The sequence below is a fragment of the Sarcophilus harrisii genome, chromosome 1 (assembly GCF_902635505.1).
Source record: "Sarcophilus harrisii chromosome 1, mSarHar1.11, whole genome shotgun sequence".
NCBI classification, from domain to species: Eukaryota; Metazoa; Chordata; class Mammalia; order Dasyuromorphia; family Dasyuridae; genus Sarcophilus; species Sarcophilus harrisii.
This window is the reverse complement of record NC_045426.1, coordinates 149,389,960-149,416,449: the sequence shown is the minus strand read 5'-3', so window position 1 is coordinate 149,416,449 and position 26,490 is coordinate 149,389,960. Positions and strand designations below refer to the sequence as shown.

At 32.8% G+C, this 26,490-nt stretch overlaps 1 protein-coding gene across 2 annotated transcripts in view; it reads left to right on the top strand.

Moving 5' to 3' along the window:
* The window catches only part of PDE4D (phosphodiesterase 4D), a 1,062,771-nt gene that overhangs the window by 55,042 nt on the left and 981,239 nt on the right, over positions 1-26,490 (top strand). The window lies entirely within an intron of this gene.

The window sequence follows — 26,490 nt, the reverse complement described above, 5'->3', positions numbered from 1 at the left end:
TGTGTGTGTGTTCAAAAAAAAGCAATAAAAAAAAATAGCTCCAGGAATGAAAGCTGTCAAGTTTTTATCACTGAACACATTTTCACAGCTCAGTTAACCCTTGCCCTTCCCTCCAGAAAAGAGCTATTTATAATGGACACCCATGGATCCTACATCATTCCATTGAGAACAGGGCCACCATATTAATTACATAGTAAGAGGGATGAAAAAGCTGTGCTTTAACCCTGATACACTTTAAAGTGGACTTTTCTGACTCCATAACCAGGTGTTCTTTTATGTATTTACTAAATGAGTGATCAGGACCATCATTATACAAAACCACTCTTATGACCCCCAGATATTAGCAAGTTCTTTTTTATGATTAGGGCAGTAGGACAGACTTTGCTTGGGCTTTTATTAACTTGGCACATGACTATGCTTTCAGAAGGGACTTTCAGATACAGACTTCTGTCATATTTACCATATGGAATTACTGGGCTCACAGTGCTATGAATTTTTCTTGGCTCTGGGCCTGATTTGGCGATTATCAGTGCTATCCAGGATTTTCTCCACTGGAGACAGTGCTCAGAATAAACTGGTATCTCAGAAAAACAGCTGAAAATCAGGGAAATCTTAATGGCTACTTCCATTTGCAAAGAGGAACAGTGGCTTATGGAGAACTTTACAGGGACCATTAAAGAAAGGTTCAGACATCCCCTCAAATCTAATTTTGTGGTTTGGTTATTTGAGCTGAATGCTAGTGGTAGGGAAGGAGTACATTGTTATGCCCGGAGCCCTTAAAAGTTCAAAAAAGTAGATTTTGGCTCAGGTCTGAATTATTGGTGCTTCTAAAAGTCCAGATCTGAACTACCCTAAGGAAAATCCATAGGAAATATAACACATTCACCACATCTCACAAATAATATGAAAAAGCTTGAGAATGAATTGAGAAGTTTGCTAAGTTCCTTCTTGGCAGAAAAAAATATCTTTTATTATAAAAGTCCTTCTCACTCAGAATGGAGGGCCACTGAACTTCCTGGTCTCATCAGTAATTATAATACATTTTTAATGATCCACTTGGATTTTTTCCAGGATTGAATTTGCTATTGCACAATCCAGATGGTGAGAAATTCTAACTCCCCAATTCTATAAGGCAGTAAATAGAGTACTCTGGACCTGGACAGTCAATCAATCCTGATCAAATTCAGGAGGGAAGGAAAGAGGGAGGAAAGAAAGGAAGGGAGGGAAGGAGGGAAAGAGGGAAAGAGAAAGGGAGGGAAGAAAAACAGAAAGGAAGAATGAGAAAAAGAAAGAGAAAGAAAGAAAGAAATGGAGGAAAGAAGGAAGGAATGGAAGAAAGAAGAAAGGGAAAAAATAAGAAAGAATGAAAGAAAGGAGAGAGAGCAAGAAGAAAGGGAAGGAAGGAAGAAAAGAAAGAATGAAGAGAAGAAAGGGAACAAGAAGAAAGAAAGAGCAAGAAAAAGAAAAGGAGGGAGGAGAAAAAACCAGTCATAGAATCATACATTTATGTCTGAAAGGAACTTCAGAAGCTTTCTAATCTAAACTCTGCATTTTAAAGATAAGGAAACTGAGGCCTGGAGAGGTTACAAGTCTTGCCCAAGGCCATGTTACATGCAATAAGTAGCAGAGCTGGAATTTAAACCTTTCTCTTCTGATTCTAAAAAACATTGACTTTTTTTTTTTTTTTTTTTTTTGTACTATGAGAAGTAATGCCGAAATACAGGCACAAGAAACCAATGTAAGTTAATATTTATTTTAATGGAATTATTTCATTAATTGTCTTTAATTCTGATGTGAATTTAAATTACCATGAAAGTGAGAACTCCCTCCACCAGAGCTGGGAGTCCATAACTGAGTTTTTATTTATATGTATATGTATTTTTACTTCATTTAGTAGAATGTAAGTTTTGTTTTGTTTTGTTTTGTTTTTGAGATCTAGAACTATTTGATTTTTGGATTTGCAGGCTAGGGCAGAAAATAGTAAATGCTCATTTAATGAATTAATTGTAAGTAAGTCTTGAAGAGTTATATATATATATATTTATCTAAGAGTCAGAAATTAAATGACTTGCTGCAGGAAAGAACTACCTTTCTGAGATGAGATTTGAACTGGAGTCCCAGCTCTCACTCTGTCCAATATGCCATAGATGCCTTTCTAAAATAGGATTCTTTTGTTCTTTTTTCCCCTTTTGATCCAGGGAGCACTGCTTCCCTCAGAATAGAACTAATATATAGAATACTTTTTTCCTTTTAATCACAGAGAAGACTCATCATACAGCTCACAAAACAGCCAATTAAAATATATTTTTGGTTAAATGGTGCTTTTAAATATTTGGATATAAACCATCATTTCATGCATCTTCATAGAAATGACTGGGAGACAAAGTGTGTTAGGAATTGTAAAAAATAGATCATACCCCTGAAATACTTCCTGGCTATTAAATAAAAAGGGATAATAGTTGTGCCCAGAGACAAGTAAGTCCTATAGTAGATTTGTTAGTGTATATATATGATATTTTAGCAGAGCCATTAAGGCATTGTCAGTTTCAAAAAATATGTGAAAATGTCTTGCTTTATGTTTAACATGCTCATTTTTATTCAAACCATATCTTGTACCAAGGGATATGCTATGAGTCATGCAGTCTCTGATTGTACTGCTCATACAAGCTGATTTGGAAGATGACAGGATTCAGAGTGTTTTTTGCAGAGATGGATAATGGATCCTCACATATGATTATACATTTTGAGCATTGGAAAAATTTAACATAAGGGCCACATGTGTGGTCTGTAGAGTTCTATGTGACATTTATATATTAACCTGAGGTCACATGATTCCCCCAACTACTAGGGCTTTCCCTCCCACATTAAAAAAAAAAAATATATATATATATATATGTAAATTATTTTGTGTAAATCTTGTTTGTGTCAACAGTACATTAGTCATCCCTCCCCCCCTTCCCCCCCTAGAATGTAAATTGCTTAAGGGGATTTTTCATTTTGGTCTTCCTATCCCTAGCATCTCACAGAGTACCTGGCACATAGTAAGCATGTAATAAATGCTTGTTAGCTTATTGATTTCGTTATTGTGAAAGTTCATTAACAAAGAAACAAAATGAGTACTCAAAGAATTAATCTGATTGATCTGACATTGAATTTTCTTTTAAATTTACTAGGATTATTTTTTTCTGCTAAAGAGAAAAGCAAGACAGGGAAATGACCCCAAATGAACTGGATTTGGGTGATGATCAGCTTGTGGAAAAAAAGCAATGAGAACTAGCTGGGTTTTTCCATGTAAACATCAATATGGGCCATCTGATTAAACAAGAAATAGGAGATGAAAAACATATGGCTTTTGAAGTCAACCCTGCCACTCAGTTGCTGTGTGACCCTAAATAAGTTAATTATTAAGTTAATCATAATTAATAATTGGGATATTAATAATTTAATTAGCATTCATTTGCCTCAGTTGTTCTTTTATTTTTGAAAAATCAGGCTTGTGAAGTGCATTATCAAACATCCTGATACACTTGCTGCCTAGCTGACAAGGGTTCTTCTTATCCTTATCCCACTAATTTTCATCAGTTCTTAATCTCTTTGACTAAGCACTGAACGACATTCAGAATGTTGGAATGAGGGCTGTAATGACTCATTATTTTAAGTGTTGTATTCATATCTAGACTTCCCTTCTTCTTCATCTGCATCCATGGAAACACTTTCAGACCTCAATCTTAAGTACTGTCTCCTCCATGATGCCCTCCTTGGTATCCCCAGCTGAATATTATCTCTTCCCTTTCAGATTTTCCTTGAGTATTTTCTTTGTTTCTCCTTTGCTCTATCATAGTCTACTTTGTCTATATGTTGCATTTTCCTACTAGATTGTACATATCTTGAAGGCAAGGACTATGTCATTTTCCACATATGTATTCCCAGTGTGCCTACCACATAGTGGGCATTTAATAAATATTCATTGTATTGAATTGAGCTGAAGAGTCTGAAATCAAAAGTACAGCTGAGAAGAAAGACCAGTAGAAATGGAGCTCACAGAAAGCCCATTTAGCAGTATCAACAAGCATTTCATAAATGCCTACCATGTGTCAAGCACACAAATACATAAACATGGAGTCTTAAGTAAAACATGATAAAAAATAAACAGTTTCTGCCCTCAAGTAGTTTACTTCCTATTGGGGGGGGGGAAATACACTTAAATTTATTTAAGATATTTGCAAAAATTAATATGTTAATTTATAAGAAAAAGGCACTGCCAGCTAGAAGAACTGAAAAATGGCAGTTGAACTGAGTTTTGACAGAAGTTAGGGACATAAAAAGGCAGTAAATAATAAGGTGTGGACTCTAGTCTTGGGAAACAATAGACAGAGGCACAGAGACAGAAAAAGAAATTTTATATGTGAGGAACAGGAAGAAAACCCATTTATTTGTATTATTGAATGTAGAAAGGATAGTGATTATGTCTAATAAACCTAGAAAGGATGGAGCCAGGTTGTCATGGTCTTTAATGCCAAGGAGAGGACTTTATATTTAATCCTAAAGATGATGGGAAGTCACTGGGGTTTTTGAGTGAGGGAATGACACAGAAGTGCATGTGCTTTAGAAATATCCATTGGACAGTTTTGTGGAGGATGGATTAATGAAGGAAAGGCATTGCAATGATACAGTTGATAAGTTAGAAGGGCTTGGAAAATGGCTGAAAAAGTTGTGGTATATGAAGGTCAATGGAATATTATTGTTTTACAAAAAAATGATGAACAAGCTGATTATAGAAAGTCCTGGGAAGATTTACAGGAACTCATGCTGAGCAAATCAAACAGACCCAGGAATACCTTGTACAAAATAAGAGCAAGAATGTGCAATGATCAACCATGAAAGAGATTTGTTTCTTCTCACTGGTTCAGTGATCCAAAACAATACCAATAGACTTTTGACAGAAAATACCATCTGCATCCAGAAAAAGAATTAAGTAAACTGAATGTAAATAAACACATGCTATGTTAACTTCTTTTTTCTGTTTTTATGTCTCCCATGGTTTTTCCCTTTTGCTCTGATTTTTTTTCTTTCTCAACATGATTCATAAAATAATGTGTATTATATATATATATATATATATATATATATATATATATATATATATATATATATTTAAAGTTAGGAGTGCTTGAATTAGGGTAATGGTCATGTGAATAGAAAGAAAGGAATGGATATGAGAGAACCTTTTGGATATAAAATTGACCATAATAAGCAATTGTTTGGATATTTAGAATTAGGGAGAGGAAAGGATTCAAGATCACTCCAAGAATATGAATATTTGGCAGTTGTTGTTGTTGTTTTGTTTGTTTGTTTGTTTGTTTGTTTTTGGGGGGGGGAGGTTGAAAGGTGAGAAAAGTACATAAGAGAAATACCCTGGGCCGCCAAATCATTTAAATGAAAATCTTCAGGAGATTATAAGGAACAACCAACATAAAGGCAGAAAATGCTCTTTCAGAAGCTGTTTTACAATATCTCAGGGAATCCTTCAGTTTATAGGATGAAAAACATAATAAAATGAATCTTTATTTCCCTCTTGCAGCAAAAAAAGAAAGAAATTCTATGAGAAAGTCACTTATCACTATGCAGACAATATTTCTAATTTATGAGAAGATTGCTAAAAATAAAACAATCCTTAAAATACAGGTTTTGAATGTTAGGTTTATTTATTTATATATTTTTTTACTCTGAAAAGGGCTTCTCCTGCTATTTATACCCCATCTGCACAAGCCAGTTTTTCAGTAGCTAACTCATCATCAACATGACTCATATTTCCTTATGCCCTGATACCATATGTTTCTCTAAGTAAAATTCTTTTTTCAAGTATTTTTTCTCATATAATTACTGAGATAGGAAGATGGAACTGCATTATAAGAAGTCATTTAGAAGACTTTTTTTCTTTTGAATGAACTTCAGAAAGCCTAGAAATCTTGATATCCAGCCATCAAAAATGCCTTAAATCAACCTTATATGAATTCCATTAGATAAACTAATGGGTAAAAATTGCAAAAGGGAATTGTTATGCTAATCTCATAACTTCAAAAAGGCAAAATTTACAAAGAGCTTAGCAAGTAGACATTTTTACCAATGAAATTAGCATGATATTCTAGAATGTGAAGTTCAGGTAAAGAAGCATCAGGGAAACAGAGTAGAAAGTTGGCCTCCTAAGTGCTGTATCCTGATCTCCTCACCATTTTACGGGCTACATGCAAATTTGTACTATTTGGTTTTTTCAGCTTCAAAATTTGAGATTCTAAATATCTATAAGCACTATATTTCTTCCTCAAGTCAAAAATTAATGAGTTGAGTGTCAGGAAGCTTAAGTAATTTTTAACATTTCTTTTTAAAAGGTATAATATAATATAAGGATAATAATAGCTAATACTTATATACTGCTTTAAGGTTTATAAAGCACTTTATATTTTATATATGTATAAATGTATATATGCATACATAATAGACCTACATCTTATTGTGTTGACATGTTTATTATATGTATGTATTGTATTTGCTTATATGTATACTATATATAGATATTGAGCATGTATTTATCTATGGAGATATGGATATGGATTAATCTTATTTAAGCTTCAAAAGTACTCCTTGGTAGGCAAGTGCTATTATTTTATCCATTTTGCAAATGAGAAAATATAGAGGAAGTTAACATGAAGAAAGGGAGGGAGAGATGGAAAGGAGTGAAGGAGATTGATCTTATTAAGCACCTACTATGTGCCAGGATCTGTGCTAAATACTTTACAAATATTATTTCACTTAATTCTCATAACAATTCTGAGAGTTAGGTATTATTGTTATCTCCATTTTACAGCTGAGGAAACTGTTACAAAGGTTAAGTGAATTTCCAGGATTATATGGCTAATAAATATTCATGATTCATTTGAGCTAAGGTGTTTCTGACTATAGGTCCAACGCTCTACCCATGGTCACTTTGCTGTTACAAGGGAGGATTTAAATTCAGATCTTCCCAAGGAAGCTGGATGTTACAATGATAAGAGTATTGGACTTAGAATCAGGAAAATAGGAGTTCAAATTCAGCCTTAGACACTTACTACCTATGTGGCCGTGACTTAGTCATTTAAACTCTCTCTGCCTCAGTTATATATAAGAACTTTATCAAATTTATAAGAAATATATAAATATAAATAGATATATATATAATATGTATATAAATATATATAATATATAATATAATATAATATAATAGATATAGATATATATAAATAGAAATAGAAATATATAAATATATAAGAACTTTATCAAATTTCAAGGTGCATTGTCATCATTTATTAGTTACCAATATTCTGCTAATTACTACTTAAACTCTACTTGAAAATGTCAAACAGGTAAATATTACAATGAGATTAATTTCTTACATGTAGTTGATGAAAAAATATATGTAATATATATAATATATATTTATGTTTTAATAATATCACTTTAATATTGTTAAGTAACAAATGAGTTATCAACCTGCCTTAGTGGATGTAGTTTTCACATCAATTCAGGGATAAAACCACAGGTCCAGACTAAAAATAAATACTAAAATATTTTTTAAAAATACTCTTTAATTCACAGTTGTATACCCCATTAATACTTATAAAGTTACTTCTACTTGGAGAAAAGAAAATATGCCCAGAGGTATTAAAATCACCATTTCTTTGTCCTCATAACTCAGGAATTCTTATTTCTATATATTGTGCTCTTGACTTAAATTTCTATCCTTTATTTTCACTTGAATCAATAGAGAAAAGAAAATGTTGTTTGTATATATTATTAATCATTATCCAAAGGACTGTCATTGTCTATAGCCTTCACCAATGTCCTTTCACTTTTCAAAGAATCATTAAATTCTTCAGCAAAAAGACCTCAGAGCTCTTTTAGTCTCACTTTCTATTCTAAATTGGAATTTCATATAATATTCATGACAAATCCAACCTCAACTTGAATGCTTTCATCAATGGGAAAATCCCTTTCTCACAAAACTCCATTTTACTTTTGAATCATTCTAATTTTTAGAAAGTTCTTTCTTTACTTTAAAGTAAATTAAAGCATATTTTTTTTTTTAAAAACTTCTACCCGTTGTCTTAGTATTAGAGGTACATAAAGGCCAATTAAGAAGATGAAGGCAATTCCAGAACTGATTCTCCTTGTTCTTCCTCCTTCCCTCAGAGTTGTTTCTTCTCCTTTTTCAAAATTAATTTATTTTTAATATATATTGCTTTATGAATCATGTTGGGAGAGAAAGAAGAAAAGTAACAATCATGGGAGAGAGAGAGAAAAAAAACAGGAAAAAAAAGTGAATGTAGCATATATTGACATATTCATTCTTCATAGTTCTTTTTCTGGATGCAGATGTCATTTTCTGTCCAAAGTTTATTGGGATCACTGAACCACTGAGAAGAACCAAGTCTTTCATAGTTGATCATCACATATTCTTGTTATTTTGTACAATGTGTTCCTGGTTCTGCTTGTTTTGCTCAGCATCCATTCATGTAAATCCTTCCAGGCCTTTCTAAAATCAGCTAGTTCATTTTTTACAGAGCAATAATATTCCATTATCTTCATATACCACAACTTGTTCAGCCATTCCCCTCATCTACTGATTTTCCCATTCTTTGTGACCACAAAAAGAGATGTTACAAACACTTTGTACATATGGGTCCTTTTCCCTCCTTTATGATTTCATTGGAATACAGACTTAGTAATGACATTACTGGGTCAAAGTGCATGCATAGTTTTATAGACCTTTGGGCACAGTTCCAAATTGCTCTCCAAAATGGTGGAAATCATTTCACAACTCCACCAATAATGCATTAGTGTCCCAGTTTTCCCGTATCCCTTCCAACATTTATCATTGTTTTTCCTTTCATTTTAGCCAATCTGAGAGGTGTGAGGTAGTACCTTGGAGTCATTTTAATTTGCATTTCTCTAATCAGTAGTGATTCAAAGCATTTTTTCATATGACTATAGATGATTTTAATTTTGTCTTCTGAAAATTTTCTGTTTATATCTTTTGACCATTTATCAATTGGGGAATGACTATGTTCTTATAAATTTGTTCTTTATACATTTTAGAAATGAGACCTTTATCAGACACATTGGCTGTAAAGATTTTTCCCAGCTTTGTATTCCCTTTTAATTTTGTTTCTCCTAGTTTTGTTTTCCAAAAAACTTTTATATTTAATGTAATCAAAGTTGTCTGTTTCTTTTCTTGATAAAATATCTCCCATCTCTTTAAACTGTTGCTATATGGCCTGCTCATAGTATTTTCCTCATTCCAGGCATTCTTCTTAACTAAGAATAAAGTATCTCTAGAATTGAAAGGAACCTTAAACATTCTTGAGTCCAACCCCATCATCTTACAGCTTAGGAAACTGAAGCTCAGAGAAGGAAAAAAAAAAATTTGCCCACATTTTTAGTCAGTAAGTGACAAGACTCAGATTCAAGCCTGAGACTTCCAGCACTATTTCCACTGTGTCATAACTCCTTTCTTCTTCAATCTGTTTTTTCTATTTTCGAATTGTAAGTTCCAAGACAATTATTTTCTAAATGATACTTGTAGTGGAACTGAGGATACAAAGACAGAAATAAAGACGGCTCAGGCTTCCAAGGAGCTTACATTAAAACTACACAGAGTAATACAGATGTCATTTGAATAGTGCTGAGTGCAGTCAATAAATCAATGGAGACACAAAGGCAAAAATAAAACAACTCCTTCCTTCAATAAGCATCCATTTTATACCTCACACTGCACTCTATCTCTTGTTTGTTCACCTATCTATAAGTCTGACAGGTAATATGTTCCATGTTTTTTGAATTTTCTTATATCTCTCTTAATATCCAGATTTCATATCCATTTTTAATGTTATCCTAGTAAATGGTGTATGATATTAGTCCACATCCAGCTTCTGCCAAATTGCTTTCCAGTTTTTCCCAACAATTTTTATCAAATAATGAGTACTTATCCAAAACTTAAGTCCTTACATTTGTTAAATAGGCTACTGTATTTATTAGCCACTGTAAATCATATGTCTACTTTATTCAACTGATCTATCTTACTATTTCTTAGCCAGTACTAGATATCACTGCTTTATGAAATAGTTTAAGATGTGGTACTGCTATAACTCTTTACATTCCTTTTTTAATTAGTTTTTTTTAATATCCCTGATGTTTTGTTTTTCCAAATGAAGTTTATTTTTTTTTTCTAATTCAGTAAAATGTTTTGGTAATTTAATTTGAGTGACAACATATAAATTAGGTAAAAGTGTCATTTTTTATTAAATCGGCCTTGACAAACCATGAACAATGAATATTTCTCCAATCATTTAAATATGATCTTATTTAGATAAAAAGGAGTTTTTAATAATTGTGCTCAAATATACATATTTATGTCTAATGGAAGCCATTTCTAAGGTGAAGCATGAGAGAGAAGAAAAAAGTAGAAAAAGAAAGCTACTTGATAACTTTATTATATATTTAAAGAGAATAGCAAGTTATACATAATGGATTTGCAAATTCCTGTACATAAATATGTATATTTGAGCAGAATTGTTTTTGAGTTCTACTATGTTACGGAAATGTTTTATTTCTTAAGTTCAGAAAATCTAAAAAAAAAATTGAAGATTTGGAAGGGAGGGAACCCAACTTATAAGACATTTAAATGCCAAACAAAATAGTTAATATTTTATCCTAGAAGTTAGAAGGAACAAGTAGAATGTATTGATTGTGATGGTGATGGTGTGTTCAGACCTGCATTTTAGGGAAATTATTTTGGCAGCTGTGTGAAGGATACACTGAAGTGGAAAGAAACTTGAGAAAGGAAAATAAATTAGGAGGAAGATAATGAGGATCTGAATGAGCTAGGATAGTGAACTTCTATGTGGGTAAAGAAAAGAATACACCTAAGAGATATTATGGTCTGTGACTTCCTTTGTTTTAGAAGCTCTACTCCCATTAATGCAGCTAGATTACATTAGTGATTTTTAAGAGGTAAATCAAACTGTCAGTTCATATTCTACATTCCTATAATCTATGCCTGACTATTTTTACATATATACAAAATAGGAGTGAATAAATGAATGACATGAGTTAATAAAATGTTTCACATGGCACTTAAATCTAGAATAAGTATCTATAATCTAAATTGATGGTATGTCATATGATCTAAAATGAAAGAGAGCAATTGAGAAACCAGATTACATATTTTGAACTCAAATGGATTTTATACATCAAGAAAGTACAGAAAATGCTTCTCCGCTTGCATAATCGGATGGGTAAACCTAAAATGATGTCTAAAAGTAGGAATGAAAGAGAAAAAAAATTAAACACTACTAAAACCTGACATTGATTGGAAGAAAGAAAGCATTCTACTTAGTGCAGTTGGACTGAAATGAATGTTGGCCTTCCCCTGCTCCTTCTGGAAGACATAATTGTTATTCCTATGGCATTCCTAGTCTCAGAATCATCCTGCTATCTCTGAAAACCTCCTGCCGGTGTCCAAGATGACATCCTATGTGATTACAACTTTCCATTAGAATGCAGAGATGTTAAGAAGGATGCTCTCCAAGGCAGATTATAAGCTTCTTCTTTCTACCACGTAACTGTATTCAGTACCCATTGCATCTGCTCCTTAGTAACACAGGCAGCAGGGATCCTGAGTACCAGCCTCTCCCATATGGCGCCAAATTTCTCTTTATCCTTTTAATTCTCTCTATCGGTAGGTAATGTGGACAATCATTTCGTAATGACAAAATAGCTAATGATAAAGCAAGATTAAAAATAAAACTGGATGTCAATAACAAGCTAATAGTGTGTGTTGCCTTGGTAAAGACATAATGAAATATATGTTTCTGTGCAAAGAGACCCTAATACCACCTTAAAAAATGGGGTTACTTTTAATTGAGCCCACACACATGAGTATTTGCATCTCTTTTTCAAACACAAAAATCATTCTGTCATCAACAAGAGCTTGGGTGAATGGCACTCTCCTGGGTGCTAAATAGTTCACAGAAACTAATTGCCCGCCCACTTATCTTCATGATAGAAAATTCTTCAGGAGAAAACAGGAAATATTATTGGCATTTATTTCTGAAAGAAAATGGTATATAAAATGCTAAAGATTTTTCCTTTCCCCAAACATTGGCTGCATACATGGGAAGTGACGAGGAAGAGGAAATGATTCCAGGCATTCAGAAGAATGGGCCAGAAGAATTTTGCCAGGTGCAAATGAGACCTAATGACCTAAGAGTGTGGGAAAGGTTTCTTTTTTTTTAATTGGTTATTTGAGATCTGCTATACATTCAATAATATGATTAAATAAATTCATTAAATAACTACTTTGTTAAATGCATTTTGCTAGGAGCTATAAATGGCATAATGAGAAAAGCACAAGATTTGGAGTCAGGTAGGCAACAAATGCTTATTAAGTTCTTACTATATATTAGGCACTATGCTAAATTGTGAGAATGTGAATACAAGTTGGAGGAAAGTCCTGTCCTTAAATTATATTCTAAGGGAGAAAAGCAATACATTTTTAAAATTTATGGAGAAGGGAGACAAAGGTACTGCATTAGAGAGCATGGTTGAAAAAGTTTAGAGGGCATCCTAGAGAAAAAATGAATTTAGGTTTAAAACCTAGTTCTTCCTGTGATTTGGGCAAATTATTTCATTCTTTTGTTTATCAGTTTTCTCACGAGGAAAATGAGGAGTGTGAGGTATATGAGGGTCCTTACAGCTCTAGGTCCATGATACAGTCAATGAATAATCAACATTTATTAGTACTTAACTTAGTAACAATGAAGTTGCACATTGAAAAGAGTATGATAGTCCCTGCTCTCAGGGAACTCCCATCTAAATGGAGGTGATGCATAAGAAAATAATCAGTTGCAAGGAAGATGGAAAGTTCAAAAGTGTTGGAGGGATGTTGGGTAGATATTAAGGATTGATTGTCTTCTTTCCATTTGACTAAAGGAAATTACTCATTATCTCCTTACCCAATCAGTATAATAATTCAAGTACCTCACATGTGTTGTGGCTTACAAGTTCCAGGAGGGGGAAAAGTGAAGATGGGGAGGAAGGCTGAAATAGGTTCAGACCTATATTATCTATGATCCTATAATGTATATAATACAAAGAATAGTATAATAAGAGCCAAGGAGAAATCAGAGGGATATTCTAGGAAAATCTGATGAAGGACTACTACCTTAGTCATCATGAGAGAATTTGGAATATGTATTTTAGAAAGTTCTTTCTAGCCTTTGGAAATATTCTATGATTCTTTAATTCTGATTAAAATACGTGATTGATATAGGATTATATTTAGCAATTACAAAGCTGTCATAATTACAGAACAGTAATAGTAACATCAAAGTAATAATTTTATCCAAATCCAGGAAGACAAAATATACCCTGCAAAAATTAATTGCACTAATTATACTCTAATAATGATAATGACTATACTACCTGACATTTACCTAGTGATTTAAAAGTTTTCAAAGCATTTCACATGTACTAGATCATTTGAATCTCATCACAACCCTGGACTAACGACAAAAGAAATTATTTGCATTTTACAGATGATAAGATGGAGGTTCAGAGAAAGTTAAATGATATTTCCATGCTCACATTACTAGTAATAGCTAATTCCTAATCTTTGTGTAATACTTGAAGATATGTGAATATTTTTACATATATTATCCCATTTGATTCTCACAACACTCATAGGTAGATGCCATTAATGTCATCTTACAGATTGGAAAACTGAGACTGAGAAGTTAAGGAACTTGCCAAATGTTATAGCCATAGGAATTATCAAAGAGAAGATTTTAGTCCAGTTCTTGGCATCTTGAGGTCACAGATTTTCAGCTGGAAGGGATCCCCAAAATCATTTAGTACAACTTTTCATTTTATCAATAAAGAAATTGAAACTTGTGTGAAGTATTTTGCTTGGGGTTTCACAGATGGTAAATGTCAGAGACAGAATTTGAACCATTTTCTGCAATCCAAATTAGTATTCTATATCCCCAAGTTCCATCCATGTTGTCTTTCAGGATTTCTAACCCTTTCCAAGGGTTTAGTTATTAGATTTATTAACCATAAATTTTTCTCAAAGAATCAAATTTCCAGCCTTTGGTTATATGTTTAGGAAAATGTAAGAAAAATATAAGTAGGCCTTGTTTTCCAGAACTTTATAATTAGGTAGGGAAGAGAAAACTTACAAAAGGAAAACAACAAGAGGAGAATACAAATGGGTATATCAGATACTCAGTATTGATATGAGCTTGAAGAGTTGGAAAGATTTCATGAATTGGATCACAGACGATGAAAAAGATTTGTTTGAAATGGAAAGCAAGGAACAGGTACTGCATGAGTTAATGCAATAGCCAGGAGACTAGAATGAAATATAATTCATGTAGAAAGATATTGCATAATATAGTACATAATAATAAAATGGAATGAAAGATCATAGAGGACCTTGAATGCTATCATTAAATTCTTGAGAAGGAAAATTGCATAACAAAAGCACTATCTCAGAAATATTCATTTGAGAGAAATATTCTGTTAAGATTTGAAGTGGGGAAGACAGAGCCCAGCAAAGTCAATTAAACATCTCTTGCAGTAGGAAGACAGAGCCCAGAGAAGTCAATTAAACAAATCTTGCAGTAGGAAGACAGAGTCCAGAGAAGTCAATTAAACAACTCTTATAATCGTTCGTGTTTAAAGAAATGATAGTCTAGATTAGGATAGTGATAATTTGAAGACAGAAGAAGGGACAGATCTGAAATTTAAATTTAAAAGATGAAATTTAAAGGAAGAATCAATAGAATATAGCAAGTGAATCCAAACAGGGGAGAAATTAGAGGAAAATCATATTTGGTCTTTTCTCCTAGAGATCATTTAAGAGAAAAATGAATGGTGAAATTATCCATACATGTATTTGGAAAAAAATAAAATACTATTGAATAAAAAAAAAAAAAATAGGGCAAGCAAGCTTTAGTGACTTGACCAGGGTCACACAGCTAGTGAATGTCTTGGAACTCAGATCTTTTTGACTACAAGCCCTAAAAGCTTGCTGCTCTAAACAGCTCAAGGTCACACATTATTCTGAAATATGAATAAACCCAGATCCTTTAACACTAAATCAACTGTAAATATTCACTGCATCATAGTACAGCTCATGGCCAACAGGAAGTTAGAAATATGTGACTGGTGCTCTGACAGGCCAGTCAAGGCATTAATCATTTATTAAGCACTTACTGTATGCTAAATATACATAGCATAGGATAAGAGCATGGTGTTACCATACAGTTATACGGTAGGAATGAGTTTGGGGGGAATTCAGACTACATCACGTTTCCACAAATTATTACTTTGTAATTTGGAAAAAATTCATTTCTAGATATCAAGTGTTAATATTTTATAGGAAGAAAAGGGGAAAAGTTAGGTGTGAGCTCTGAAAAAGCATCAGCTTCCTTTTAGAGCCCTTCACACACACTTATCTCTTCTCCAAATACATAAACACATGCTGCTCTACCTAAAAAAAGTGCTGCTGTGTTTGAACACTGTGCCCTAAGCTTTAGCCCCATGGGTATTGTACTGTACTGTCAAAAGGCAATGTGACTTTACATGACCAGAGAGAAAAGACGTTTTGTCCTCTGTCTTGGTCTTGTATGGCCTGGCTTTCCTAGGCCCCTATTGCTAAACAAAAGCACACATGGTTGGGTGTTCCTGGAAGCTCTGGTCCCAAAACCCTGGGAATGAGTTTGCTTGCTCTTCTATTGCACTAGGCAGAAGCCCATAAATGTCCTGCTCAACAGGAGATGGAATGCAATTAGTTGATTCTGAATTTGTTTCCTCACTTTTGACAATGGATTTTCTCTTCTACCTCCTCTACTTCCTCAAAAAGAGGTCATATTCTTTCATTGCTGTTTTACAAAACTGCAGGAACTTTCCTCCCACCTAAATCATAAAGACCATATGGCCACCTACTTACTCTCATGTTTTATCAGGACAGGGGGAGAATCCAGGATTTCAGTGTTCCAATTTCATGTGTTATTTGTGGGGAAATCATGCTCCTATGCTGAGTTTTTTTGATTCATAGGATGAGATGAGAAGACCTTTTGAGGCTTTCCACTGTTGAAATCGAAAGAAATGATCAAAATGTTCCGACCATGAGAAACTTCTGCTTATACAGTAAAATAAAGAAACAGTATAAATCTCTGCCTGCCTGTTTGGCAAAGGAAGAGAAAGAGGTTAAATGAAGCCTGGTTAATTTAGACTGAGGTTTTAGTTTTATGGATACTTTATTATATTCTGAGGTTTTGAAAACTAGTAACTCACATATAAACAGTAACTCTTTGATTCATCTTGATATTTCCAAAGAATGGCAAATACTAAAGATTGTATATGTGTGTGTGTGTGTGTATTATTCTGCAACTGAGATTTCATCAGTATAAAGAATTCCCCCTGTGTGGAACCTGCTTGAAATAATATAGATGAAATTTAATAACATAATCTTAGAGAGTTGCCTAAAGCATTGAGAAATCAAATGATTTGTCCAGCTTCATAGAGCTAGCATGTGTCAGAGGAAGAACCTGAACCTAGATTTTCCTAGTTCCAAGATTCCAAATATTAAGTCACACTATAAGAAAAATAATATATTATCAGTCAATAAACATTAAGTGCATGTGACATTAAATGTGCTATATATAACATAGGATATATCAATATTCCATGAAATTTAAGAAACAATTTTTTTCCATTCTCTTACCAAACATTAGTAATATATTGTTATATAAATAATAGTAAATACAATACACATAATAAAGTGTGTATATATGTCCTCTATACACAACTGTTATACATACTGTGTATATTTGTATGCATATATACAATACATTTATGCACATTAGTATGTATTAGTATATGTATTACATATACACACATTAGTATATTTAACAGTAATGTATAAGGTATGTATATACCAACACTTTAGTATATATATATATATATATATATATATACATACACAATTTTACATATAGATATGTATACATATATATGTATGTGTGCATATGTATATATATATATATATATATATTTGTAAAATTTGCTGAGGAGTTGATTTGTTATTTGGGACTAAACCTCTGATTTTATGAGCATTGGAAGTTTCTGGCAAGGAATCCTCTCTGCAGTTGTTATTCTTATGGAGTAGCCAAGAGCCCTGAGAACTTAAAAGACTTGCTAAAAGCTACACAGTCAAAGTCTGGAGTCAGAAGGACTCAAAAGTTTACATGTTAATATACTATATTTATATATAGTTACTAGAATTTTTATTAGAATTTGGAAAAGAAGAAATAAGTTTACTTATTGCTTTAAGTTGGAATATTTTGGGAGTATTGATTCCAAATAAGAATTGCCACAACCCCTTTTGGGTATCCCAATTGGGATCAGCAAAGAGTATGATTCATACCAAGATGTTGCTCATATTGTCAATGCTTTTGCCCTCTCATGTAAAAGCAGCCATGCTGCACCAATTACACAACTCATTCTCTAGATTTGGTTTTTTGTTTGTTTGTTTTTATGTCCTGGCTAACTTCCCAGTTAAGGAATAAATTTTAAGTCAGATCCTCTGCATGAGATAGCTCTAATAAGTTTTGATTGCCTTATATCTATTGTCCTAAAGAATTCTGCTCATGTAGTGTCTGGTAATTAGATATTCTTCTCCTAGGATTACATGAGTGCCCTTCTGATCCAGCAGCTTGAGTACTAGTTCAAAATAGTTGTTATGTTCAATGTATTACCAAGAGATTATAGATCTCTGGTGAGAGATCTTTGTTCTCTATATTCCTTAGGTAAGACTAGGAGGAATTAAGGAACTATAGAACTGGTCAAGTTATTAAACAGGTAAAGAAGGAACTGATGAGAATTATCCTTCACCTCATCTGTGCAGATTTGTATCTGTTTCTAATGTCTCACCTGTGTCTAAATGGAGGGTGAATTGGTAAAGGTCGAGTCCTGAGAACTTAGCTTATTGCTAAGTACTTGAGAAAAGCACAGGAATCAAAGATCAAGAACAAGCCCCTTGATATAGTCAGTCACAAGAATATTGAATAACATCAAGAAGTAGTGAGATCCCTATCCCAAATTGCAACATTGGAAGGGACCTCATATGTCATCCACTCTAGCCTCTGCGTAGAAATCAGTCTCTTTAGAATAAGAACTAAAATGAACATATATTTAATGTACAGATAAGCTGGAAAAGACTTAATTTGGTAGGTAATACATGTGCATACTGGTTAGACTAGGTCATAATGCAGAGGTTGGACCGTCACATCAGAATTTAATAAATCATAAAGATATTTACCTAGGTATGATACTAGATTAATCAACAAGTCAATCAACAAATATTTATTAAGTACCTACTATGCTAATGATGGATATGGAGGTTAGCATTAGAATTAAAAACAAGCTAAGCTTAAGTGCCACTTCCTTCCCTGGAAAATGGATATGTCAAGATCAGAAATAGTTAAGCTGTTTAGTTATATATCTTGTAGCACTTATCAAAGTGACCTGCACATAGCAGGAAGTCAATAAATTCATTTAGTGTTGATATTGGAGGTGACCAGAGGATGTGGGATAATCATTTATATTCTATAAAATGTCCCCTTGCCTTGTCCTTTCTTCTCTTCACCTCTTCTTGTCACCAATTTACAGGACTATTGCAAAAATCAAATGAAATAATTAAGTGTAATTGTTTTGAGAAATACTCTATCAAAGCAAGGTATTGTAGAAAGATTTGCCTAGAAGAGCATTATCTAGATGCCCATCTAACCCTTATTTATCTAAGAGATTACAACCTATCTGGGGGTTCACAGTTGCCAAAAGAAGATACTAACCAAGGTCCCTTTTTCATCTCTCTAGAGACAGAGAAAGATTATGATGTAACAGAAAGAGCAGGTATCTGGAGTTAGAATTCAATTCAGCAAGAATTTATCAAACTCTGCCTTTTTATGAGCCACAAAAGATACTAGACATTGGGACTACAAAGACAAAATTTTTTTAATTCCTTCCTTTAAGAAGCCTGCATTCCCCTTAAGGGAAACAGGATGCATACCTCTAAGTGAATACAAAATATATTCAAGAAAAATAAAAAGGAATTTTGGTAAGGGAGCAGCATTGATAATAGTTGGGAATTCAAGAAATGCTTCATATAAGAGGTAGCATATTTGTGTTGACCAATGAATGGAGCTCAGGATACTAAGAGGTGGAGTTGAGAAGGCAGAGCATTATACAAATGGGGTTATTTCCCCCACCATGTGCTCAAGCAAGTCATGGAAGTGGGAAACTGAATGCAAGCAGATGTACTTGGCCAAAGTCAAGTGTGTTAGGATTAATGGTGAGTAATGTGCAATGTCTGATAAGCTAAGTTAGAGCCAAATGGTGAAGGATTTTAAATACCAAACAGAAATTTTCCCATTTTTATCCTAGTGCCAATAGAAAAAAAACTAGTTTCGTGATCACAAGCAAGTTGCTTAACTTCCTTAAACCTCAATTGTTTCATCTATAAATTGAAAAAGTTAGGTTAGATGACCTCTAAAATCACTTTTAGCCCTGAATCATTGAGATCTAGTGATTCTTGGGTAAACTTCCATTTCTCACAGTTATCTCCTGACCTCAACATTACTCACCAACGAATCAGCCTTTACTTATCTCTGTAAATGGATGTGTTCATTTGCGGAGAGTGTGTATATCAAAGAATATGATATATTATGGTTGTGTAATATAATATCTGCCTGCTTTCCATATTAGTTTATTCATTACCTGTGTATCTGTTGTGAGAGGTAACTAGTAATTAAGTACCAACCCTGGAATCTGCAGAATCTGAGTTCAAGTTCTATCTTAGGTACCTACCAGCTGTGGACTCTGGGCAAATTACTAAATCCTGTTTGCCTCAATTTCTTCATCTCTAAAGTGAGCTGGATAAGGAAATGGAAAACTACTCCATTATCTTTGCCAAGAAAACCCCAAAAGAGATCACATAAAAATCAAATACAACTAATCATCTAAACAATCTGTTATATAGAGGTTTTTTACTATAATAATCTATTTTAAAATTGGTTTAACACAATAGTGATTAATACTTTTGTATTTTCAAAGCATTTTTATCCCCCCCTCAGCAATCTGTCAAATCAGTAATGAAAATAAATAGTATTGCCTTCCCATTTTACAAATTAGGAAGCCAAGATGCAGAAATGTAGAGTGATTTTTTTCCAAGGCCATATGAGTATTTAAATTTAAAAATTTGAACCCAGGCCTTCTGACTTGAAGTCAGAATTTGGATTTGGAGTCAGAAGACTTGGATTCATGTTCCACTTCTGCTATTTATTACTTATGTGACTTTGAGCACATCATTTCATCTCTTTGCCTCAGTTTCCTAATCTATAAAATAAAGAGGTGACACTAAAAGACCTCTATTCTCTTTCCCAGCATTAAATCTTTGACTTTATGACCATCCTGCCTCATCACATGTAAGAACATTAAATATCTAAGAGGGGAAAAACTTTGAGTCACATAAGTTAAAAAAATGTCCTTATTAAATTTGATTGTTGTCTTGATAAGTAAATATAAAACATTTTATTTATTTCCTTTATAAATTCATATCATAAGAACCAGACACATAAAATTATCAACCAGGAATACACTATATACTGTATATAGTCAATAACAATCTGTTATTGACTAGCTAAAAGAAAGAAAAAAGAGAAAATTAAAAGGGAGAATGATGCAGTAAAAGAAAGACTGAGAAATAGGTATAGATTAATGGAAAAAGGAGGACAGAAAAAAAAAAAAACAAAGAGAGACACCATAGACATTGTCTAAGAAACAGGCACACAGACGGGAATAAAATTAAACTCAGATGGTGTTAAGAACTTCATCTTGGACTTGGCTTTTTTTCAACAATGAGGCCCTTCAAAGCAGTTCCACCACACTTGTGATGAAAAGTGCCATCCACATACAGAGAGAACTATGAAGACTGAATATGCGGATCAAAGTATAGTATTTTCACCTTGTTGTTGTTGTTGTTGATTTGCTTTTTTTTCTTGTGTTTTTTTCACTTTTAATCTTATTTTTCTTGCTTATTATGATGAATATGGAAACATGTTTAGACGAATTGCACATGCTTAACCAATATTGGATTACTTACTGTCTTGGGGAGAGGAGAAAAGAGGAGGGAAGAAGAAAATTTTGGAACACAAACTCAAAGGTGGATGTTGAAAATTATCTTTACATGTATTTGGAAATGTAAGATACTATAATTAGGGGAAAAAAAGAATCTCATCTTGCAGTGCAGTCTTTTAAGATATTGGGGAAAACTTTCAAAGTCTATGGTGCATTTTCACAAGTACTTGAAAAAAGAATATTAATTTCTTCTCTCTTCTGAACATATGCATGAAAAAGTAAAACAAGCCTGAGTTCATTCCACAAGCCAAAGTGTTTTCATCTATTATTATTTTTCCTTTATAAGATAGGAAAGACTATTGTCACATTATTGTTCAGTTGTTTTCAGTTATGTTCAACTATTCATGACCAAATTTTGGGTTTTCTTGGCGGAGATACTTGAGTGGTTTGCCTTTTCAATTAAGCAGGAAGAAACTGAGATAAACAATGACTTGCCCAAGATCACCCAGCTTATAAGTGTCTGAGGCCATATTTGAACTTAGAAAAATGAGTCTTCCTGATTCCAGGTCCCATTCTCTATCCACTGTCCCACTTAACTGTCCAAGAAGTACTATACTTAGCAAAAAAAACCCTAAAAATACACAGTTACAATTTAGAGAAGTCTGGAAACTTGATATCAATCCACTTTTATAATTAAAATTTTGGTTTAAGGATAATTGGTGATTCTTTAGAATTTCCTAGTCACAAAATTACCTGTTGGCCCCATTTTACAAAGTGATAATATGAGAGAGCAATGTGTATAAGTTATTTTTAAAGTAAAACACATTACAAAATATCCAACAATCCTAGGAAAAACCTAGAATTTACTTGAGAGAGAAAAATTTGAACTCAAAATCTTGTAAAAATGAATGTAAAAATTGTCTTGATGTCTAACTGGAAAAAATGTTTGAAATAGCTTTCTGTATATTACATGGAAAAAAACCCAATAAAATATCTTATGGGGGAAAAAAGAATTTACTTGAGAGTTAACTCACAACAAGGAAATCAATCTGAATAGAATCTCCAGTTTCACACACTATATTAGTATATTTCAAAATGTCAATCATCCTACTACTTCTATTTTCCTCTTTGATGTGTGTGTATGTGTGTGTGTATACACATATAGAGAGAGACAGAAAAAGACAGAAATAGAGACAGAGAAAAAATGAGATAGAGATAATCAGAGAAACATCTGCTCTCTTTACTTCTATCAATTCATACAGGTGATTTGGAATTTTTCTAAAACTACCCGTCTGGTCATTTCTTATGGTATTGCATTCATTCCTATAGTGTAATTTGTTAGTTCATACCCCCACTTGATAACATCCTTTCCAGTTTTTTGCTACCACAGAAAAGATGCTAGAGAGATAATGGACTAAATATATAGAATGAGACATATTTTTTGGACATGATCAACATGGTAATTTATTTTGCTTCACTATACATATTTGTTAGAAGTGTTTTATTTTTCTTTTCAGTAGGAGTGGGGGATATGGGAAGAAGAAAAGGAAAAAAAAATCTTGTCAAAATTTTTTAAATACAAAAAACAGTAAAACCTCTTCCTATAAAAAGAAATGTCCCTCATTATCCTAGGTTTTTATTCTCTGCTGCAGTATGCTTTTAATTTTCTCTTCCTATAAACAAACAAAAAAAATAATGATGGCTATTTAAAACTTTGAAGTTTGAAAAGCATTTACATACTTCTTATTTCCTCCTTACCACAATTCTATGAGATAGGATTAGAAGTATTTTTATTATTATTGCTATTAATATTAATACTATCATTATTACTATTGAGGTAACTAATGTTTAATGAAGGTTAAGTGACTTGTCCAGGTAACATTAGTTTCAAAGGAATTGAACCCAGTAGTCTATACAGAGGACTTTCAATAGTCATGGGGAATATGTTACCAGATGCTGTTGTTATTGAGTGGTTATAGTCAAGCCCAATTCTTTGTGACCCTATTTGGGGCTTTCTTGGCATAGATACTGGAGTATTTTGCCAGTTCCTTCTTTAGTGGATTAAGGCAAACAATTTAAGTGACTTGTCCAGGTTTGTACAACTGCAATAGAACTTAGTTCTTCCTGACTCTAGGGGCATATTCTATCCACTGAGTCATCTAACTACTTCTCCAATTCAGTTAGTCAGTCAATAATCATTTAAATTCCTTATGAAGTTCATCACAAAGAAAAATACCAAAAAATGTGTCAAAATGTGTCATAGGATTGCAAGTAATTTTAAATAATAATAAATACTTAAATGCTTTAAATTTTGCAAAATACTGTTTTACTTAGAAGTAAAAGTAGAGTTGAAAGAGACTTCATTTGTTATGTTGTCCATAATTTTATAGCTGAGACCTAATGAAAAGATTTCTTGAGATCTCAGAGCTTATTATTAGCAAAGTCAAGTCCAGAATTCAACTCTCCTTCCCTGCTATATCCCAAAGCTTTTCCTATTAGCTCTATGATACCTTCCCATGAACAATTAACAGAAGGATTTATTCCTTATAATAGGTAATCTAACAACAAAAGGAAGGAAAAAAGTGATAGATGTTTCTTTACTAAGAATAATTGTCTTATAAAGTGAGACACAAATGAAATCCCCCTTGGTGTTTAAGCCTTAGTTATCAAAATCTCATGAAATGCAATTTAAAAATAAAACATGAGGAATAAAGTCATTTCAAAGAATGAAACGTACATATATTCAAAAACATCATCCCAAAGGGCAAGAGACAAGTTAAATTTTTCCTAATGTTAAAACTAAGTCATCAAGACCTCATGAAATGACATAAAACTCTTTTAAAAGTGAAATGAAGCCATTAAAAGGAATGAGATGTACCCATATTCTTGGTTTGTATACCTCAAGGAAGAAATGGAATTCTGAATCATTTTGAGACATGTTCATTTGGGCTGCTTTTCCAATTAGTTTTCTAAAACTGAATCATAGCATAAAAGGATTTAGAATGGAAAGAACTTGAATGTCTATGGAATCCAAACCTCTCCTTCTATAGAGGAGAAATTTGAGGCCTAAAGAGAAAATAATGTGTACAAGTACATGCAACCAGTAAGTCTTTTGGGGGCGTTTATGTTCTTACTGTTTTTGGATTGGTTTTTGAAATATTTTGATAAGTATTTTTATTATTGCTGTTGTTGAATCATTTTTCAGTCATGTCCAACTCTCTGTGACCATATTTAGTGTTTTCTTGGAAAAGATACTAGAGTGGTTTGCCATTTTCTTTTCCAGATTATTTTACAGATGAGGAAATTGAGGCAAACAGGGTTAAATGGCTTGTCTATGGTCACACAGCTAGTAAGTGTCTAAGGCCAGATTTCAACACAGAATGGAAAATGATGAGTCTTCCTATGCTACCTAGTTGCCTATTTCATAAATATATTTAACATAATATATTTAATATAGTTGATAAATTACTAATCCTATATTTTATTTTATGAATTTCAAAGCTATTCTAATAAGAGTTCCATGGGTTTCACTAAACTGCCAAAGGGGTCTACAAAACAAACAAACAAACAAACAAACAAAAAAGAGTAAAGAAGCCCAGACATAGGGAGAATGATGAAAGAACAATCTACACTAACCTCAGGAACATACACTAAGATTCTCTTGTCCTGCTCTTTCTGGAGCACTGGTAAATTTCATGCATTCTACCCTAAAGTAGCTCAGATGTTATCATAAGCAGACTTAAGGCGAAAGTTGGGGTAGGAAGGGGGGAAGGTTGAATTTTGTGCTTTTTCCTTTGTAGTCTTCATCATTTCTCCATCCCACCAGAGTCACCAACTATCTATTCTCATTAAGCTTAGCCTTGATAAGCTGTTACTCCCATATACAGTTAAACTACTGGATCTATCTATTACTATAGCTAGAAAAAAAAGAAAAATAATAGTTATTCTCTATGAACACACATTTTACTCATGCTAATACATAAACATTTATGAAGAGAAGAGGGAGTTCAAAAGGACCTGCAATGTTTATCATACCCTCAGAAATACTGGAATCAAAAGCTTCCAGAAAAAAATACAAACAAAAGAATCTGGATTGTTGTTCCAATTCACTTCCCTTTCGTTCATTTATATACTTCTTTACTAGTCTAGATGTTCTCCATTTCTTTAGAGTCCTCTAAGCCCTGTGGGTAATTCATAAAACTTAGGACCATCATGGCTAAGAAAAGACCACCACAGATTATTTTCATCTCTGGCATCTCAACTTTCTGACCTACAGGAGGTAAATTCTGAGGCTATTCAAATAAAATATTGTCTTCAAAAAGCTTTGTGGAATATTATATATTCTAGGCCATGTTTGCAAATAGCAATCTCCAGAGATTGTACAAAAAATGTCCTTCATTTTTCTGAGAAACATTGTTACAAAAAATCCCTGTAATAAAGTTGTCAAGGCCATGTGATAAAAGATCATTTTAACAAATACAAATGCTTACTTTGGGAGTGGAAGCTAAGAATTCAGCATTTGTATATCTTCTAGATGACTTAATTCTCTCTCTTCCCATTTCCATTTGAAGTTTGTTATTATTCAGATGTACATTCATTCATTATACAGAAAAGAAAGAATGAATGAATGAATGAATGATGCAAACAAACAAATAGGTGTGAATTGATAAAGAGAGCCTAACTAGGAATTTAATCATTGAGATGAAAACATAGACCTCAAAAATGACCTAATAACAGAATTAATATATTTGTTTATAATTTACAAGGACATGACTGAAATCCAACTTGGAGTAATGCTAACATCTAGAGAAGGCTATAACAAAGAACTTCAGATCTCCCTAAAATCAATTAAATTACACAGAGGTATGATCAAAATCATTCTGTGCTATACATACATGCATGTATACATATATGTATATTTCAAGATTATGTGTAAATGTTATGTGTATATACACATGTATCTATCTACATACATGTAGATATGTGGATATTTCTAGCTATATGTCTTTATCCTTATGCATGTGCATGTGATATATACATGTATGTATATAAACTGAATATATAAGTATACATCTATTTGTATATTAAAATGCACACATATGAATCCTTATGTATCGTGTAGTTATATCTACATGGAAAACCTGAATTATATATACATAAGTATATGTATTTATATATATATATTTATAATATGCAAACACATATGAGTTGTACAATTTAAGTTATCCATGAAACTATTCTAAAATAAATGAT